This window comes from Trachypithecus francoisi, unplaced genomic scaffold (genome assembly GCF_009764315.1).
Source record: "Trachypithecus francoisi isolate TF-2019V2 unplaced genomic scaffold, Tfra_2.0 Lachesis_group0, whole genome shotgun sequence".
NCBI lineage: Eukaryota > Metazoa > Chordata > Mammalia > Primates > Cercopithecidae > Trachypithecus > Trachypithecus francoisi.
In genome coordinates, this window is record NW_022681453.1 from 92,181,161 (window position 1) to 92,203,647 (window position 22,487).

Consider the following 22,487-nt stretch of genomic DNA (forward strand, 5'->3'; position numbering starts at 1 on the left):
GAGACAGGAATGCCCTAAGGGTTCTGAAATTTCCTTTCCAATCAAAGCATTCGGAATGCAAGGAAAGATGTGTGTTTTCCTTTGAGACAGCTGGTTTTATTTTGCATAGGCTATTATTGTAAAGAAAAATCATTTGAGAAGAAAAATTTGATTCTCAGAGACCTAGTTCAATGACTCTGAAAATCAGATACTAAGAGGCATATATTTGCTTTCCTCTCTTCTGGGGTTCCTCTCTTTGCTCCTACATCCAAGAAAACAATAGTTTTCTTATTCTCCCGCTGCTTTGCTTTTGTATATTTTACTTAAGGCTTGTCTTTTTCCTCCTCTTCTATTTTGGTGTTTGATCTAAAGACTCCGCTGTTCAGGCAGAGATTATCTGCGTTCCCCTACTCCTCCGCTGCTGCCCCAGTTGTAGAATTAATAACCCAAGTTCTTGAGGTTAACTTTCAGTTGAGATCAGGAAGACATTTTCCCTCCAGGATTTACGAGTCTTTTGTGGTTTTGATAAATCACTTTGCATATAAAAATATAAAAACAATCTTACTGACACAAGATAAATCACTAAGAAGTCTTGTTCAAGCTACCTCTATTAGAACACACTTTAATCCCAGCACTTTGGGAGGCCGAGACGGGTGGATCATGAGGTTAGGAGATCGAGACCATCCTGGCTAACACGGTGAAACCCCGTCTCTACTAAAAATACAAAAAAAAAAAAAAAAAAAAAAAAAAAAAAAAAAAAACTAGCCGGGCGAGGTGGCGGGCGCCTGTAGTCCCAGCTACTCGGGAGGCTGAGGCAGGAGAATGGCGTAAATCCGGGGGGCGGAGCTTGCAGTGAGCTGAGATCCAGCCACTGCACTCCAGCCTGGGCGACAGAGCGAGACTCCGTCTCAAAAAAAAAAAAAAAAAGAACACACTTTAAATCTGTAGGATTGATTTACAGATCTTTAAATATTTTTAAAGTCCAGTTGTAGGCAAAAAGTGATTAAGGAGAAATTCACTTTAATAAGAGAATTTAAGCTACTAACTGAAAATCATTTCTTGATCATTTGAATACCTATATTGAAAGTAACAATAAAAGAACTTGATTAAAAATGCCTTACTCTAGGCCAGGCATGGCCTATAATCCCAGCACTTTGGGAGGCCAAGGTGGATGGATCACCTGAGGTCAGGAGTTGAGGACCTGCCTGGCCAACATGGTGAAACCCCATCTCTACTAAAAATACAAAAATTAGCTGGGGGTGGCGGTGCCTGCCCATAGTCCCAGATACTTGAGAGGCTGAGGCAGGAGAATCTCTTGAACCTGGGAGGCAGAGGTTGCAGTGGGCTGAGATCATGCCATTGCACTCCAGCCTGGGTAACAAGAGCAAAATTCGTCTCAAAAACAACAACAAAAAACCTTCTTACTCTTAGATTATACTAGCTACTCTAGGTTTCAGGTAAAAAGCACTGGTTAGCTTTATATATACATTTTTTTCCACATATTTATATATAAACATGCATACCTTTGTATATGTAAACGTGGTAAGGTTTATAAAAACAAATACAGATTATTAAATTTTAGAATAACATAGCTAAATTGATTACCTATTCCTTTCTGCAATGCTCTTAAATACTATAAGTTATTTTCACTTTTTACAACTAAAAACTGTGGTGAAAATGTTGTTTAAATTAAAATAGGAAATCCATATAAAAGTCAATATTATTATTTAGGAAAAAAATGAGAATGCAACATATAATAGGCCCAAGAATAGAATAAAAGCAGGTAATTCATCTTACTCTCTGTACAGAGATGGAAACTTTAGTGCCTGCCCATGATAAAGGATCAGGGTCTAAATTAAAGCTTCATTACAAAAATGCTCAATTGTCCCCTCTGTTCTTGGAAATAAAATAGGAAGTTCTTCCATGTGGAAGTAGAAGGAGAATTAATATCTTGTTCAGCTATAAAGCCTGGTCAAAATATCCCACTCTTATATACATATTAGGAGTGTATCCTTTCTATCAAAAATAATAACTGTGATTATGATAGCTGTGGTAATTGCATGTATTAATGTCTCTCAATAAGACAACTCTCCTGATACTTTTACTCTGTGTAGTCCCCTCACACAATGACTATGGCCTTGGTCACGTGATTTGCTTTGGCTGACCTGACATCATCAAACGCGACCCAAGCAGAAGTTTGAATTTCCTTTCATACTGGGGCTTGCCCTCTTGAAACATTGCTATCACCAAGCAAAGTGTCTTTTTGAGGACAGAAAACCACATGAAGAGGGAGACTTAATCATCACAGTATCCTCAGCTAAGCCAAATCCCCAGGCAACCTGTGTGCTGTACATAGCTACATGAGTAAGCCTAGAACAGGCCAGCAGTGTATAGCTGTCACAAATAACTTTTTGTAATATCTACTCCATTTGGCAGGATGGAATAAGGTTTAGTTATCAAAGTTATCCATTATAAATATCGATATGTATAGGGAAAGTATGTGGGTGATGGTTAAAATTAATTGTGATGAAATATCCCAACCAAGCAACCAGTTTAAAGTAAAATCACACACATACCACTATTCTTTCATTTACATTCTTTCTAGACCTAACCACTATGTATTTGCTGACTGAATGCAAGAATGGATGATGTAACTGCAATTTATCTTGACAAGGCAACAGATAGGGATAACGATCACACATATCCTTTTAAACTTAAACTATTTCTCAAATTTTCTTACAGGAAGTGTATAATTTATTTAGAAGGAGCAAGTCTTGGTAGCAATAATTGTGGTGGTGGCAGTAGCAGTCAAAATAATAGGTACTGCGTGTAATGTATTAAGAAAAATTTCCTATCTCAATAATATCTCACAACAGACCTATGAGAAATGAAGAAAGGACTTTTAATATTCCCACTTGACAGAGAAATGGAAGCTTAAATGAAGATGCCGGGTTGCAAACCCAGGTCTGTTTAACTCCAGAGGCTAAGTTCTCAATCTCTATGTTAAAACACTTCCACCATTTTATATTCACATGCACTACTGACAAGGGGCTCTGTGAAGTCTGGGTCCAGATCCAAGCAATACGTCTTTCACCAAGATGCCAGGAGCACCAATGAATCTGGACTATTTCTACATGAGATGTTATACAAGGCATGGGTGTTACACAATACAGAGGCCAAGAGCCAACAAGAGGTAATGAGACTTGTGAGTGCAAACATTTCCAAACTGAGGGAGAAGGTCAAACTAGAAGACCAATTTCCTCCCTTCTCTTGTGACAGTGATTTTGCTACCTATCATGGGATGCTGATAAAAGAACAGATTTGTGAAAATGTTTAGATAGGAGAAAGGATTTGTAATTCCAAGTATGTAAGAATGTCAAATTTAGGGTGAGCATATAATTTATCTAAACCAGGATACTAGAGAGTGAAGGAGGCAGTATGAGTAAGTATGTTGGCATAACAAGTGTAAATTGTGACTTTCAGACACAGTAGATTATACAGTAGCACAAATAGACACAAGCTAGGTTTGGGATGCTGTAATCCAGCAATAATATCAGTTGTCATGAGATGAATAACATGTTCTAATATTCTGTGTAAAGCATTAATCTCGATTGTCTCTAAATCATCAAGGTACTGGAATGATGGTATTCTGGTTATAGTAATATTAAATATCATCTGCAGAAGAAAGTTTTAATAATATTAGGCAAATGATAAGTATAGAATATGTAAGTTTAGAATATATGTACAAAAATTAAATACATTTGGAAATTAAAATACCATATTTTATTATGTCAGATCAAAACCTTCCAAAGTTAAAAATGCAAAATTGAGTTTCTAAAGTGCCTATTCTTGCCCTTTGCTATATTTTTTAGGTACTAAGCTTTTCATTATTGTCATCCCCTAGGAAATACATTATTTTTACTTAAAAATAAAGAAATCAAAGGAGTGCTGCTAAAGGAAAAATACGAAAATGCTATTTAATGTAATTATAGTCTTGAAAAACTGTATACATGATTTGCCATTAGAAAAATCATTTTCAAGTGATTTATAAGGAAATAGATGCCTGGAGGACAGTTTTTCCTCAACATTACATTTTATCTAACAAGCATTCTGTTTTCTTAATGTCTCCTACCACACTCAAGCACTCAGCTGTTCATTTTAGTGTCAGTCTGCAAACCCTTGTGTATTTCCATATGTATCTAACTCCTAAAAGATTATAAACCTTCCTAAAAATTAATGACCCAGGCAAATCTTTCTATAAACAAACCATTTCTACTCATGAATCTTAATTGGTAGAGGTTTTTAAGCTAAAATTTCCCAAGTTCCCCCTATGGCTGAGGGGTATTCTTTTATTCTTTGCAACTATATCATAATACATTTGCAACACTCCTAGGACTTAAATGAGGTAGGCTATATATAAGCTTTTGTTCTCAGACTTTAATGTGAATAAGAATCACTTGGGAAGTTTGTTTGTTAAAAATACATATCCCTGATCTACATCCTCAGAGGATCAGGTTCAATAGGTTTTTGGCTAGAACACAGTAACTTTCATATTTAATAGGCAACCCAGGTCATTCTGTTGCAAGTTGCCTAGAATATATCTCTGATTTGGTGCTTTTTAAAGAGTTAGTCTGCAACATTTTCTAGGAGAAATGCAAATTAAATATGTTGGCCCAGTTCCCATTCCACTACTACAAATCAGGAAAGTCTACACAATTTAGACTCAGTTTTTCAAAAACAGAGCTAAGCAGAATCATCCTCATTATTTCCCAAAGGGGGGAACTTTTTAAGAAAGTAACAAAAATTTTAAATGGTAGAGAGAGCAATGGGAGAAAGTGAAGGTATCATTACGCTTGGAAAGGTTTATAAAGAAAAAAAAATACCCATTATAATTACTCAGTTGCAGTGAAACCTAGAATCTGTAAATACATACAGAAATACATAATTGACATATAAAACAGGCTAAATAAAATTTAGTATCAGGTAAAAATTAGAAAGGATTTATTTTTCTGAGCATATCTTTTTGAAGTAATAATTATAAGAAATAGCTATTTCACATTGTTGATTATTGTTATATTCAAGATGTTTTTCAAAACTAAATGCAAAGATCTTCTTTCAGTGCATAATGACATAACGACTTACAAAGTGGACATTTATTCCTCTCCTTATTTAAGCAGCTATATAAATCAGTTTAATGATTTTTTTTGTCATATTTTATGCCATTCTGTAATGGTGCACTTATTAAAGTCTTTTAAAGGGGAAAATAAATGGAAGTAGTAGAGGAATGCCCCTTCTTCACAAGTTACAACCCCACCTTCTTTTCTCTAATAACTAATATTTATTTTCAGTAACTTCACAGTAATCATGTTTGTGAATTGCAATCTGGTGTTTGTGAATACCAGAGCAAATATGAAACCTATTTCTAGCCATTCATGTACTAAATCATTCGAAATAAATATTAAATTTGCAAGTCTTGATGAAGTATCTTTCTTTAGGGATTCAAGCAGTTGTCTTAATCTGTTTTTTTGTGTGTATGTGTTAGATAGTTATGTCAGAATCTGCTGCTTTCCCTGTAACATGCTTTTCGCACTTGCTGGCTGCTTTGAATTTTGTCATCTCATACGTAGTAAGCCCTCTAGGTGTTGGTTACCACCTAGCCATGAATGACACCAAGGGCAGTGGACACTGTGGTATAACAGAAAGAACCATGGTTCAGATGTTCCAGACCCACCCAATGCCATCTAGGTTAGGTGAAACACAGGGAAGATAAAGATTGTGCTTGTCCTGAAATTACATAATTTGAGGGTTTCTCTAAGATAGAAATACAGGGCTTTCAAAGAGACACATGAAAATGAGGTACTCTGAAGCTTAAGCTTTGTTAGCTACATGGTAAATCTGCCTCTGAGAAGATACTCACGATCCCCCATTCTAATTAATGTAAAATGTAAAATGGAAGGCATAATGTCTGCTTAAACTACATTATCAGATTTGTATAAGAAATCTAAATAAAATAACAAGTGAAAGTGCATTTAGTGTCTTACAAATGCAAGCTGTATAGGACACAGTGGCTCAGATTAAGGCTGACTAAGGCTACTCCCCGAATCTAAGCTGTTTGAGATGCATCCATTCTTGCATAACATTTCTTGGTTCTTGGGACCTTACTCTCTATAGTTTGCCTGGATTTAAAGATTGCTTGATTCTTCTGTCAGTTCTAGTCTAGTTAATTTAGTAATCATTTTTAAGTGTCTGCTGTGGTCAGGAGAGGAATTTCTATAGTTTCCTTTAATCCTTTCCAAATTCTGGGTCATCCATTGTTTCTATCTCAGTACCAGCACATGTTCTCATGTACTACATCTGATCTCACAGCTCTGCTCGAATTGAACTTACTCGTCCTTCTCTAAACCAGACTAACCCTGTGAGTACTCTCTATAGAACCTCTACCCTTACTTACTATAACCCTTCACCCTTCTTTATGCTCTATACTCCTAGTCGTTTATTCTGACATGACATTAACTTTGATAGATTCAATTTTAAAAGGCTCCATGATAAACTACCTTTATTACCTCATTCATACATTCATTACTTCATATAGATTGCAATACCCTATATAAGTCTCCGAATTAATCCCTATGCTTTTAATGTTTCCAGTCAGTCCCACTTCTGTAAAGGGCCAGATAATATGCTATGTTTTGCAGGCTATTTGCAACTATTTTATATATACCTCAACTCTTGGAACTGGGCTTAGCACCACTCCTTCATCCCTCACATTTTCCTTATTTCTGTCTACCACCATAGTTCACAATGTGCATTTCGTTAGATGGAGGTAGGCCTCCCCTGATAGAGATGGCATTGTATTGAAGATGGCTTGGGATGTTTAAGGCTTGTTTACAGGATTTCCTAGCTGGTCCCCTGGGTTTATCAAGTGTTATTGGTAGAAACAGGATATATTATCTGACTCCCTTACTTAAAATCCTCATTAATTCCCTACTATCTGAAAATGAAATCCAAACCCCAGTCAGGAACTAAAACAGCTTGGTAATGGCTTCTGAAACATTTTTGGCTTTACTTCTTAATCAGTTAATGCAATTAATTTACTTAAAAGACCAAAACACACCTTTACTTTCCCATACACTCAACGATACATTCCTCCATTAAATTGTTCACTTAGTCAACAAATATTGAGTGGCGGCAACTACAATGCAGACATTGTTAAGGCAGCTACAAAAATATATGTAGCATAGTCTCTTTCTTCAAGGAACTCTCATAGTAATGTGGACAGACAAAGAAAAAAAAGTAAGTCTTTGGCAACTAACTGCAATAGAGGCATCACTTCTCAGAGCAGGAAATAGGGAACAATTCCTGTAGGGAGGTGACATTAAACTATGAACTGAAAATGGGTAAACAGTCATCATGCAAGAAGTTAGAGGAAGACATCTCAAGGCAGTATAAACGCACATGACAGGGTTCAATCATATGAGGCAGGCATGGGGGAGATATAGCCTATGCGTGAGTGGCATAATGTAACAGTGTGCACTGTAGAGCCAGACTGCTCGGGTTCAGATTCCAGTTTGGTCACCTATTAGCCATGCAGACATAGCCAAGTCACTTTGTCTCTGTTCCTCATCTGTAAAATGGTAATAATAATAGCATTCATATCAAAGAATTTTCATGAAGATAAACAAATTTATAGTTGGCACATTATAATAACAAAATACACATTGAATATTAATATTATTTTAATTGTCATCATTATCACGACTTTGGAGTCTTCAAGCAGTTCAATATGGCTAAAGGATGGAGTATTAGATGTATGATACCATGAATGGTCTTATACACAGGCTGTAACATTTGGAATATATCATCTCCTATGTTTGGTTGTGAATAATCAGTGTCCAGGCTGCAATCTGGAACAATTATATTGGAATCTCTGAGGGTGAGATCTAAACATCACTGAAGCTTTCCAACTAACTCCGGTGTGAGGCCAAGATTGAGAACCACAGAATTAACCAGAAGCAATCTTCCTCCTGAAAACTACTGTAACACTTATCATGTAACTTTGAGGGTACATATCTAATATCAAATGAGTTTTAAAAATACACATTCCTAATTTCCACAGAGTTTTTGGTTCCATGGACATGGATTGAATAGCGTCAAGGGTATTTATTTTTAAAAAGTATTCCAGGTTATTCTGATGTAGGTGATATGCCTATGAGCCTGCATAACACTGTATATCATATGGCACAGAGCATATGGTGCCTGGTTTTGTAATTGTTTTGTACATTTTTACCTTCTTTATAAAACAGCCATTTCCTGGACAGCAGGGGTCAAGTCTTAAGCACCAGAAATTCTGGGCCACACATAAACATACATACTATTATCTCCTTACGGAGGAGATTTTATAGTAGTTCTGTGTTTCATTTATTAGAGGAAAAAGACAGTTCTCCAGTGACATTTTCCGAATCCTAAATGTGCCAGTGGTTGTTTTCAATATATTTTGTCAGCAGATAAAACTACTGAGACTATTTAGTGTTAAACAAATTAGTGATGGATAGCTTATTAATTGTTTCATAGATTGCCTCCAGTATGTATTGCCATTCTCAATTTTCACAATTCTCTAAGGGTCCTGACAAGCCTGTCTAAAATATTATTATTCGACACGTTTCCTGGGTAAACTTATTCTTTCTGACAACATCCATATTTTCATTCAATAGAAGCCTCATTCAAAATAATTCTTCATACCAGGACTAACTAAATTCAAGTTCTGTATTAGTATATAAATTTAGTGAGTGAATCCCAAGGTTATGCTGAGAATCACATTTTTATCTCTACTTTATTCTTAAATAATCAGCCTGAAATATAGAACTTTATAATTTCATAACTTCTCCACATGAGTAGTACTCAACAAAAGAACAGCAATTATTTACTTTCTCCTGTTTAAGTCTATGAAAAAGTAAAAAATAATCATAAAAAGCAGCAGCTATCACAAGCAATCAGAAGTCTCACAGTCATGTATTTTGAGAACTGGAGAATAATATAGAAATCATAAACTCTATTTCCTTATCTCTGTTGAAATATCCATTTAAAAATTATTTCAGATAGGCAGCCCTTCATTTTAATTTATCAGTATTTTTAATGCTCTCAAACAACACAGTCCATTTATGGGAAACATATTCTTGAAATATAACTTAAATTTTATCTTTCACATTCTTTTTTAAGCTTACTTACTGGCTGTGCCTTTTAATCTTCTGACACACATCCCAACCTGAGTCACATGTAGCTCAAGAGTCTATAAAAAGCCACTGACTCTGTCTGCTAATTGGTAGATGAATTACTTCTGGCATGTCTGCTTCTTACCTCTCGTGTCAAATCTTCTCCCTAGTCAAGCCCTCTTGGGCACAATTTGCTTTGTATCCAGAGTGTCTCTCTTTTCCTGATCTCATTTGGATCTAATGCTTATTTGGAGGGTTCCTACCATGAACTATTTAAAGATGCTGTGACCCTAACCCACCCAAGGCTGTCTGAATACCACACCACCTTGGTCTGAGTCCAGAGTCTCAGATCACCTGTCAATGAAAGAGGGATTAGCAGAGGAAAATATTTAACTTGTCTTCTGTCTGACAGCTTTCGAATGGTTTAAAAACAGTTATTTTTCTTACCCATTAACACTCTTTTCTTTGAAGTTTCAACAGTTTTTCACTAAACACAGTGCTATAGTTTGGATGTTTGTCTCTGCCAAACCTCATGTTGAAATGTGATCCCCAATGGTGGGCCTAACAGAAGGTATTTGAGCCAAGAAGGTACATCCCTCATGAACAGAATAATGTCTCCCCTCAGGGGTGAGTGAGTTCTTATTCTATCAGTTCTCAAAAGAGCTGGTTGTTTAAAAGAGCCTAGCATCTCCCCGGCTCCCCTGTGCCTTGCATCATGAGTGGAAATAGCCCGAGGCCCTCATCAGATGTCCAGCCTTGAAATTCCCAGCCATAAGAATCCTGAACCAAATAAACCATTTTTTCTTTATATTACCCAGTCTCACGTATTCATTCCTTTATAGTGACCCAAAATTCACTAAGACTTACATTTTCCAAATATTTTGTGTACTGATCAGTAAGCTCTGGGGTAAGATGACTTGTAAAATGAGATTATCAAATCCACTTGAAAGCTCTGTCTGCACTATCGCACTTACAACTCAACATGACACAACACCAGCACTATTATCTTGACCACAAATCTGTTCCTAACATTTCTATGGGATTTACCAAATTAACAGCCATACTTGTTCCAAATTAAATTGCCAGGATAACATTCACTGTTCTCAGGTGCTTCCTCTAGTAAGGTCCTAACTGTTCTCACTGCTTCCTCTTTGTTCCATTCAATCTATTTTCAAACCAGTAGCCAGAGAGATGCTGTTAACAAACAAGTCAGACCATAACACTTATCTGATCAAATTTCTCCAATGTATGTTATGTGCCATGAAGTAAAAACCAAAGCCTTTACATTTCACTGGCCTTACCCAGGAGGTGCACTCCAGAACCTCTCTGACCTTGTCGCCCACTCACTCAATCCCCCAAGCCCCGCTGGCCCTGACATTCTTCCAACATGCTGCTTCTGTCTCCAGGTACTTGTTCTTGCCATTCCTTCAAACAAGAAAGACGATTTCCAAAATATCCCAGGGGACTCTCTCACGTCCTTCATGTCTCTACTCAAACATCACCTTCAGAATGAGGCATTTTCCCATCACTTTACATAAAATTGCATATCCCCCCGCCACCGAAATCTCACACTTCGTATTCTCTCTTCATTGCTTTGTGTTTTTCTGTAGCATTTATTTTTTTTAATGTATTATAAGTTGTATTTGTGGGTTTAGTTACTTATCTTTCTCTCTTCCTCTTTATATATAAGGTCTTTAAAAGCAGGGATTTTTGCACAGTTTTGTTCACTATTTTATCTCCATTACTTGCCAATCAACGGATATTGGTTAAATGAATACCTTTTCCGTGTACAAATATTAGAGCTCTAATGACCCCTGTGGTTTTTCTCACATCAATCCCACCCATCACTAACGTCACAGCTCAGAATGAAATTATATTTTGTTACAATTATTGTCTTCCTTACAATGTCTCTCACTAATCTAATACATCACACATTCTCCTGCAAGAATAATCTTTATGTTCGATTACATTCAATTCAATTGCTTAATAAATGAAGCCCCAAATCTGTAACATGGCATTCAAGATACTTTTAATTTGATCCCTAGATATCACATTTAAGCCATTTGTGACTATGTATCTCAATTTCTCACCTCTATGACTTTGTTCACATGCAGTGTCTTCTACCTGCAATCATTCTCACTCTACTCCCTGTTTACTAAACCCTACCCTTCCATCGAGCCACAGCCTAATTACTATACTCTTAGTGAATTATTCTCCCAGTCAAAAATAACCTTCTCAAAAGATTCAGCCTTAGCATGACTCGATATGCTTGTCATAGCTTTTCTGTTAGTTTTCAAGCACTTTAACGGAAGCATCAAAATAAATCTTCATCTTGGGCAGACATTATGTTTGTTTTATTGAATTATATGTTCCATATTTGAATTCTTGATTTTAACAAAATTGTTTTATATGTTTATCAACTGTATTGATCAAACTAAAACATGATCTTTCTATGAAGAGAGCTCTATAATATATATTTGAGAATTCTATTAAAGTAGACATTGATCCATTATTGAACAATCCTGGAACTTCATTTATCAATAATGCCATTGTGAATGACTGCCAAATGTCTTGTTCAAATTAACATCAACTACAGCATTTCTCCAGTATTTCCTTCAGAAGGAAAATAATCCATGCCTTGATATGGATTTTAGTGCAATTATTACCCCAATATTCATTGATTCTTTCATTCCAACTGAAGTTATACAACCCACTTATTTAGTAATCTGTACTACTCTTTTATAAATATTAATATTTTACAAATATCAGATTTCAAGCAAATTTCACTGTAGATTTAATTTTAAAAAGGTAATCTGTACAAAGTTTTTCTACTTCCAGACTTCAAGCACATAATATAAACTACCCATCCCTTATATAAGATGTGGATAGTAATTCCACTTTTCTTCTGGTTTCTTATATCTTACAGAAATTTAATATTAAATAAATCAATATGTTTAGTATTTTTTAATAGCTTATCTTGCCAGGTCTTGATTCAGAAATCCATATACACCCTATCATTATACTATATACAAATTCAAATCCAGGTTGATAAAATACTAATATCAAAATCAAATACTTAAAAACATTTAAAAGAATATACTATCTATGATGATAGGGTACACATGGATTTCCTAAACAAGACTGAGAAAAACACATTATGAATAAAAAGTTTAAAATGAATTATTCATTTAGACAATTTATGTATTAGTTTTTTATTAATAATATGCATTTATCTATTTTAGTATTGAAGCTTCTCATCTATGCAAATGGTAATTTATTTAAATATTAGTTTTTGATCTTTAATAAAGTTGTGTGATTATTTTCTACAATTTTTGCAGGACATTTTTCCTAGGCCCCTATGCTTTTTAACGATATTATTAAATGTAATTTTCTTTCAATTATAATTTTAATTGTTTCTTGCTGATAGATAGAATTACCACTGGCTTTTGTAAACTGATTGTGTTCAGTGACATGCTGAATTCTATTATTGATTTGGATAGCTTATTGCTTATCTTGGATTTTCTATACAGATAATAATATGTATAAATAACGATTGTATTTCCTATCCATTCTTAAATGTTTTCCATCTGTAGAATGAGGGCATCAAACAAATTGCTGAACAAAATAGCGGTAGTGGGCATCTTGTCACATCTTTCAATTCATCTAAACTTTCACAATGAATTATGTATTTTGAATATATCCTTTACTGTTGTAAGGACATTGTGTTCTATTTTTACTTTGCCAACAGTTTTTACCATGAGTAGGTGTTAAAATTTATCAAAAGATTTTTCTGCATCTATTGAGATGATCATATTTCTCCTTTAATCGGCTAAGGTGATGAATTATATAAAAAGATTTTATGTTAAAATATCCTTCAATCCATGGGATAAATCCAATCAGGTCACGCTGCATTAGTTTTTGCATATTATTGTGCTTAGGCTCCTGTTTTCTTTGGGACTATGATGTCTTTGTTCAAATATAAAAATGGCTTGATTTGTCCTTTTTATACTACCCCTGTGCAGATTAGGTGTTAAGGTTATACTAGCTTTATAAGTTAGGAAGAATCTCTCTTTTTCTAATCAATAGAGGAATTTGCATAAAACAGAGATTTTCTGTGTGTTGAAGACTTTAATACTTCCCTAGAACATTAATTTCCAGACTCCTGGTTATCTGTTTTACACTATGTTTTCAAATCTTCAATATTTCCACCTCTCAACACTCTCAGCACGTTACTTTGCTTCTTATTATATTGTGAGAATGAAATAAATAAAAAAGAATGGCCACAAAAGCTCACCATCATTTGAAACCACATACTTACATATGTACCCACCATTTCAAAAAGGAGAGTGGTCAAACATTGCTGACAAACACATGATCATTTTTAAATCACTACTTTTCAAAAAACGGACAAAGTATGTTGTCTCTGTGTAATGGGACTATGAGGAATTGGTAGTTTTCACTATATTTTATAAAATTTCCAAAGCAATGAAATTAGATATTTCAGTTTCAGATATTTATCTATTTTTGTGTAACTTATGATGATTTCTTTTGAGTATCTAACTAGCTTTCTTTTTATGTAGAAGAGGAACAATCAATCTTTCTTTCTTTTTATTGAAAGAAAGAACAATTTTCTTTCTTTCCGAGGAAGAAAACTAAAAAATGAAATGAGAAAAGCAGTTTAGAGCTTTGTACACTTCACAAAGAGACTACGTCAGAGAAGTGTTGATTATGTGATTTTTGCTCTATGCTATTTATGGCACTTTATCCTTTTGTGACATACTAATCCTTCTTAATCATATTGCAATTAGCTTTGCATGTAGCCATCTGTCAGGGAGATAATCTTGACTGAACTATATACTGATACAAAATACCAGCATTAGGTATTTTCTTAAAAATGCTAGATTTGAGAAAGAGAAACTATGTTTTTTAACAATGCATTACTGAATTTTATCTTCACTAGATGATATTTTAGATCACTAAATATCACTAAGTTTTAAAAACAGCAGTTTATTAAAATATTTGCACCCACATTTAATTACTGACTAAGTTCAAAGTGCCTCATAGAATATTAGATATTAAAATATATCAATAACTACATATTTGAATTTAAACTTATTCAAATTGATATAATACTTCACAATAAAGTTTCCTTCTACAAATTTATCCGTATGAGAAGAGTTCTTTTCCTTAGACTTTCTAAAGATGGATTTTTATTTGAGTTAGACAAAGTTCTTTTTATTTATCCTGATGCATATACTTTAAGTTTAAAAAAAAGTTGAGGTGACCAAGTTTTTATGGTTTACCTCCACTTTTTTAAATTCCATTTACTATATCTCTGTATTCTAATGTACAGTTCAACAATTATTTGAAAGTCAGAAGCCAACAGAGTCTATGTCCCGCATACAAATCCAGAGATTTTTTTTTTTTCCTAGAATGCAGTTGTTGGTTAATTGATTCCTTTCTTTTTTATCCTCTCCTTCAATGTTTCTTTTCTCCTTTTTGTTGTTTTGTTCCTTCCCAATTTTATTTGTTAAACATTGTGATGGGTATCTTTATGTTAGGCTGGGTTTTAAAGAACTAAGCAAATAAGAAGGCCACGGTTGGTAAGATCTGAGAACATTAATAGCAATGCATTCCTCATCACTTATCAGATGTTTCACCTTAAGAAAGTTGTAGGATAATTCTAATTATCATTTTCTTATGCAAAAATGGTTTTGAGACTTCATGCCTTTCACAACATAGAGGGTCAAATGCAATCATGTCTGTAAAAGCACAAAGCACCAATACTGGCATACACAGGTTGAGTAATCAAAAGTTAATTTCATTTTCTTCCTTGGAGTGTTTGATTAATGAAGAAATAATGACATCAAATGTGAAATATTATAAAACTGTGGTATAAACAAGATACTGAAGAAAGAATGTCTAAATTTTTCTGCAAAAATAGATTATAATATTTGGCTGAATCCTAAAAGGTAAAAAGGACTTTGTCACATGTAGAAAGGCTGAGCAGGTATTCTAGGTTCAGAAAGCATCATGTGCAAATTTATGAAGGATAAAACTCTACTGACTATATGGAGATCATCCATTGGCTGAAAGGTCATACATTGGAGAAATAGAGAGAGATGATGTAGGAAAATAGTCTATGAAGAACCATGAGTGCCCTGCTAAAACATTTAGTTCTGCATATATCTGGGATTTCTAACCAGTGTGGATAAATGCCTTCAGCCATCAAGGCTTTTGGGCAGGGTCTGGGGCAGCCCTTGGGGTCAACCACTTCTAGCAATAAATACAGGCATGAGGACCTCAGTGTGCTGAACAGACATGTTTCTTTGTATGACAATATATTCAAAAGCCTGGGAAACATCTCTATAGATCTTAAAATAAATACTTTGGTTTTTACACTTGCTAAATTTTAGATGCTTCCTATCTTGACTCGTATTAGAAAAGGCAACGATCACTGAGGAGTCAGACAAGCAAAAGCCCTAACTAAAGATTACGCAGGTCACCCAGGGTGGGAGGGTAGAAGTGAAGTGATCCAGCTGTGGACCCTGCTTTGAAAAGGTCCACAACACTGCAACTTCTGCAGTTTAGTACAAGATCAGTTAGAGTTCTCTTAGTATTTCCTGAAGAGCATCAGCATAGAAAATGCCCTTATTCTTGGCAAGGTCTTCCCAGGTTCCTGATACATGAAGTGACCCACTGATGTTTTCCAAGTGTCCATTATATTCCTGCTCAGAGGATTAACGTATCTTTCTGGAACATGTGGCCTTATAAAGTTCCAGGAGAGAATGGGCAGCTCAGGTTTGGATGCACACAGCTGACTGCCTGTCCCTACCAAGGAAGAGTTGGCCTGTGTGTAGAGCTACCACTGAGACATTACATCTTCTCTCTGGTCCTACATTAGGATTGAGGCCTTAGCTATCTTTCCTTTGGTTCAGGAAATACAGAAAGGAAGACCACTGGGTCAATTCCACATATTTAAGGATTTCAAAAACAAAGCATAAAAGTTCAGACTTTCTTTCCTGGGGGGGAAAAAGATTGATAGGATTAAACAAAAGAGATAAAATACAAGATTAGAGAATTACTTATATGAGTCAGTGGTTTGCAGTAAGAGAGTTGCTTTACTTTGTCACTCTGTTGTTAAAGCTACCTTTCTGCTACCTAGTCTGCTCTAAGGGCTCACCTGCTGAGATCAAGCTGGCAGGGAGCTACAGTGCTAGGCCAAGTCACCACAACAGGCTCTAGACTGCCTGCTGCAGAGAATGTGAGTGGTTAGGTGGTGGTCAAGATTTTATTTTGAACGGTTTATACATGGGGCAGTATGTCTGATCTTCTTGCTCCGATATGGATGATGCTAAGTGTACGCTTTTCTACTCACAGCCTGGTGAGAGATTTAAAAAGTCCACAGTCCATCCTGCTGAGTAACCTTGCCTGCTAGAAAGCAGGGGAGTACTCTAATGGTTGGAACCACAGCTAGATCTACAGGGAGGCAAGCACCTAGCATTGATTTCGAGTCCTAAGAGAGTTCTGAGACATGGAGATGTGTAACAAATATTAGCGATAGGCACAATCCTCTTCAATGGTGAGAGTCAGGTGCTCAAAATTTCAATAATTTGGGCTGAGATAAGAACCACACTATATTAGGGCATTTTTGCATTGCTGGAAAGAAATACCTGAGTGTGGGTAATTTATAAAGAAAATAAATTTAATTGGCTAACAGTTCTGCAGGCTGTACAGGAAGCATGATTCTGGGCATCTGCTCAGCTTCTGATGAGGTCTCTGGAAGCTTAAAATCATGGCAGAAGGTGCAGGGGAAGCAGGCACATAACATAGCAAAAGCAGGAGAAAGGGAGAGAGCACAAGTGGGAGAGGGTGCCACCTACTTTTAAAGGACCAGACCTCATGAGAACTATCATGAAGACAGCATTAAGCCATTAATAAGGGATCCACCCCCATGACCCAATCACCTCCTACCAGGCCCCAGTTCTAGCACTGAGGATTACAGTTCACCATGAGATTTGGGCAGAGACAAATATGCAAACTTTATCACACACTACCTCAGGAATGGGATCCAGATCTTTGATATTATACCTTGGATAACTATGACATATCTCTAGGACCAGGGCCACTAAGGTTTGTCTCACTGAGGTATCAGATACTGACATGGTTTGGATTTGTGTCCCTACTCAAATCTTAAGTTGAATTGTAATTTGTAGTGTTGGAGGAGGGGCGGAAGGGGAGGTGATTAGATCATTCAGGAGGGTTTTCCCTTGCTGTTCTAATGATAGTGAGTGAGTTCTCAGGAGACCCGGCTGTTTAAAAGTGTGTAGCTCTTTCCCTTCACTCTCTCTCCCTTTTTATCTGGCCACATAAGACGTGCCTGCTTCCCCTTCATCTTCTGCCATGATTGTAAGTTTCCTAAGGCCTCCCAGCTATACTTCCTGAGGAACTGTAAGTAAATTAACCCTCTTTATAAATTCTCCAGTCTCAGGTAGTCTTTTAATAGCGATGTGAGAATGGACTGTAAGTTGATATAGGTACCAACTCAGTAATTAAAAAGGCAAACATTGGCCAGGCGCGGTGGCTCACGCCTGTAATCCCAGTACTTTGGGAGGCCTAGGTGGGCGGATCACGAGGTCAGGAGATCGAGACCATCCTGGCTAACACGGTGAAACTCTGTCTCTACTAAAAATACAAAAAAATTAGCCAGGCGTACTGGTGGGTGCCTGTAGTCCCAGCTACTCGGGAGGCTGAGGCAGGAGAATGGCATGAACCAGGAGGCGGAGCTTGCAGTGAGCGGAGATCCCGCCACTGCACTCCAGCCTGGGCAACAGAATGAGACCTGGTCAAAAAAAAAAAAAAGGCAAAAATCTGGATTGAAATACAGTCAAACATAAATATGTGGATTTTGAAGCCGGCAGTCACAGAAAGGACACCTTTTTATAGGAGGTTTATATCTGAGTTATAACAGGGCAAAATTCTCCTAAATGACACAATTCACCTTACAGCATTGTAAGAGAGCAGTCAGTGCTTCCAGGAATAATGTCCAATAGACTCAAAATTTTCAGTTCCATCTATACACTCCAGGCTTTAAATCAGAAGGACAAGGACTGGCAAAACCAGGAAAGATATCTGATTTCAAGTGATAAATAAATAGTCAAGTGGCAATTACATACAAATAGGGGATAGATTCTCTAAAAACAGGTGTATCTGTAATGCTGTGAGAATGCACAGGAAGACTGAGAAAACTGATCCCACCGAGTGGGAATAACTGATTTCATTGTTTTTGACTAGGACTCTTAGTACAGAGGAAAGAAAACAAAAGAAAAACAAAACTACAAACAGTATGCTAATTCATCTCAAACTCGTATAAACAAGCAAAATAGAAATAAGTACCTAGGGACGAAGAAAATAAATGAAAAAGATTGTCTGGATAAGGGTAAAGATTATTATAATTTTTGAGTAAATAGGTCCTTTGGTGTTACATTCCTTGTAAAAGTGTCAGTATTAAATTCTAAACATCAGAATTAACAATATTTTCACCACTGATATGTAAAATTTTGAATCTACGGGCATACATGGTAAGAGGAGAGGGCAAATGGTTAATTTCCTCACTCCATGGTAAACAACTGCATCATTGCTTTGCTGTTGCAGATTATGAAACAAATTATCTCTTAAGAATTTGACATAGACAAAGCATAAAACTATTTTATTTCAGGAATCATCTCTAGGGAGAATATGACTGCTTGGATCATTATAGCTATGTTAAAATCAATTTGGATTGATCAGAGAAAGAGAGTTGAAATAATAATATAGAAAACACTTGAAGGAATTCAAGTTCCCACAACATGAAGAATTCATAATAAGCTTTTCTATCCTTAAGAGCAAAGGCCATGATAAATTGAAAATGGCTTGCACACCTTAATAAAGATCTATTATCTTTTGTTTGTTTCTTACTTTAAAAACCCATTTTGATATGAAATCTCAGATATAATGAAGTTGTTTTATGTTATGAAACATGATCTATATTTAGGATATTAATTCAAAGTCCTTCTTAGAAAACCCATTTTATAATACTAACTCTTTTATGCTGAATATATTTCAGTGTCTCTCCATACTTGAGACTTAAGACACACAGGGAAAGTATCTAAAATTAATTTAAAATAAAGGCAATAAGAGTTAAGAATGCTTAAATCCAGGATTCCAAGTGGACATCAAGAATTGAGTGCTGATAAATATATGTATTTGTAATAAATAGCAAAATTATTATTACAATTAATCAAAATTATCATTATTATATCATATGATTTATAATTATCATTATTATAATTAGCAGGTATGGTTCTCACTCATTTTAACTACGATTCTTCTTACTGAAGTCAATAGTATGTTTCAAACAACAGGATGATAGGTCCAGTTTTAAGTTGTTCAGTTATTTTTCTCAGTTCTGAGTCATGTTTCTCCTTCATTATCTTCTGCACTTTTATTGAACTTAGTAGTATAAAGGTTACGAGGGCTCACTCTGAGACTACAATTTGCTCATTGTCCAATTATATTACAAGGACTTACTGCCTAACAACTAACTTCAAAGTGTCCCCTTGCTGCAACAAAACATCAGGATGAAAAGCTGTAAACTTGTAGCAAACAATTGTCAGTTTTCAAACTCTTTACTGCCGAATACATGTAAATTTTACAAAAACATTCATTAAAAAACCTTACTTCTCCAGAATATTTGAAATTGCAAGCTAAAAGTAAAATGCCCCAAATTAAGAGACTTTAAAAGTCAAACAAAACTCAAATACCCATAATATTCCACTTTCTCCCAATTAAAAAAAAAGTTCCATGACTCTCATAATCTATTCCAACTAATTATATATCTTCTACATAATTTTGCTATGGATGCTAATTTACTTCTTCATTTCTCATTCATTCTTCAATCTACTCCAACAGGCTTGTGTCTACCACTCTCCAAACTGTATTTTAAAGTCATCTGAATTCTATAAATTGCAATTCCGATGAACCACTCTCAAACTTCATTTTAACTCACGTTTTTGAAGCATTCTATGTAGTTAAACATGTTTAAACTGTTTTTCTCCCTTCATACTTCCTACACTATCATTTTCTCTCCTTTACTAACTCCTTCTTTCTAGTCGTCTTCTTCCTAAATGCTTATGGTTTGCCAACTTATTTGTTGAGTCTTAGGCCCTCTGGTTTTCCTGCCCTCCCTAACTGAGCACATCCATTGCCATATTTTATCTATGTTGTTGATAATAAGATAAACATTTCCAGTCCATTTAGGCTGTTATGTACAACTCATTTAAATGTCTCACTGCAGAATTTTTTCAGTTTCAAAATGGCATCAAGAAAGCAAGTTGGTTCAATCCCCAGAACAGAAAACCAAAACCAAATGTACAGTGCCTAGATTACCACCAGAAATATCTGAGAGTCAAATTTGAAGAAGTGAGTTCCTGGGGCTACAGAAAAGTGAAACAACTCTGAACACACAGGAAGGAAATCAGAATTCCATATCTGTGATGCCCTTCCCTCCAATCTGCTTGACACCTAGCAGGTGGAACATTTCCCCCCGACTCACAATTTCCACACTGAAAAAAAAGTAAGACTGAAGTAGACAACCAGCTTCCCCACAGGGCTCCCTGACAGAAGTCTGTTCCCTCCTAAATCCAAAGGAAGCACTGCAAGTGTCTGAAGACACATATATTTCTGAGGACAGCCAGAGACAAAGGGGGATGATGGGACTACCACCCTCAGTCCTGAAAACTCTGCTCTTTAAATCAGATATGGAAGCAACCTCATTGTCCATCAGTGAATGAATGGATAAAGAAAATGTGTCATATATACGCAATAGACTATTATTCAGCCAAAAAATCATGTCATTTGCAGCAACATGGATGGAACCGTACATCACTATGTTAAGTCAAATAAGCCAAGTACAGATAGACAAATACTGCATGTTCTCACTAATAATTAGAAGTGTAAGAATTGTACTTAATGAAAACAGAGAATGGACTGGTAGTTACCACAGCCCAGGAAGAACAGGGGGAGAGAGGATGAAGAGGGGTTGATTAATCAATGATAACAAACACCATCAAAAAAGAAATAAGACTTAGTATTCAAAAGAGCAGCAGGATTATTATAGTTAACAATAATGTATTATGCATTTCAATATAGCAAGATGAGAATAATTTGAATGTTCCTAGCATAAAGAAAAGATAAATATTTAACATGAAAGATATCCCAATTACCCTGAGTTGATATTTGTACATTATATGAATGTATAAACACATCTCATGTACTCTCAAAATATATACATTATCTATCAATAAAAAAATTGCAACCCTTAAACATGTTTGGCACTCCCAATAAATAAATAAATAAATGCCTCACTACAATTTCACATTTAACATTCTCACAATGAAACTCATTTTTTCCTAGTTTTTCACTATCTTTTGCCATCATATCCTTGTTTTATCATACTTTCTCCTCTTACCTAACATTCAATCCTTCTGCAAACATTATTTTCCATGCCCTGAATTACCACATTAAATCATCTGCAAATATTACCTTAGAAATATATCCTCTTGTACGTTACTGCCTTTATTCTGTCCAACATGACATGTCAACCAGTATGTGACAATGGATTAACTTGTTTCCTGTTTCCTTTCTTTCCTCTTATGATCCGCTATCCTCTTTTCAAATTATATCACCTTCCACTCTCAGCATTTATGATCCTTTAGTGTTTTCCCACTGCATGTAGGGCAAAACCCAAACTCTCAAGTATGGCATTTAATCTTGTGTGATCTTACCTTTCTTTTCAACTTTATCTCTTCCCTCAATCACCTTTACTCACTATACTGCTGACACATCAGTATTCTCTTGCAAATGTCAAATATATCCAAATATATCCTGCCTAAAAGACTGCATATGATGATATTCTCTCTGCTGATGTACTTTATTTGTAGCCCTTTCATATTTGTTCAGGTTTCAGTCAAACTGTCATCTACTAAAAGAAGTCCTTCTTGACTACCCTAAGTTTAGACCTCCAGTTATCCCGTGTTTTATAAGTTATAAAAATTTCCAAGAGTTCATGTGATTTGTATATGTTTGTATTTGTGTGCATGTGTATACTTCCCACATTGAAATACAAGGTCCTTGAAAGCAGGGACCATTTTGTTCTTAGTAAACAGCATAGACAGGACACATAGTAAGTGCTTTAATAAATTTGGTTAAGAAAATTCACTATCTAGTTTGTTCAACTTTTAAGTCAATGGTAGTTTTAAT

General features: G+C 35.5%; 1 protein-coding gene across 1 annotated transcript in view; it reads right to left on the minus strand.

Moving 5' to 3' along the window:
• EPHA6 (EPH receptor A6) overlaps positions 1 to 22,487 on the minus strand; it is a 941,507-nt gene that overhangs the window by 711,067 nt on the left and 207,953 nt on the right. The gene's annotated exons all lie outside the window — the stretch shown is intronic.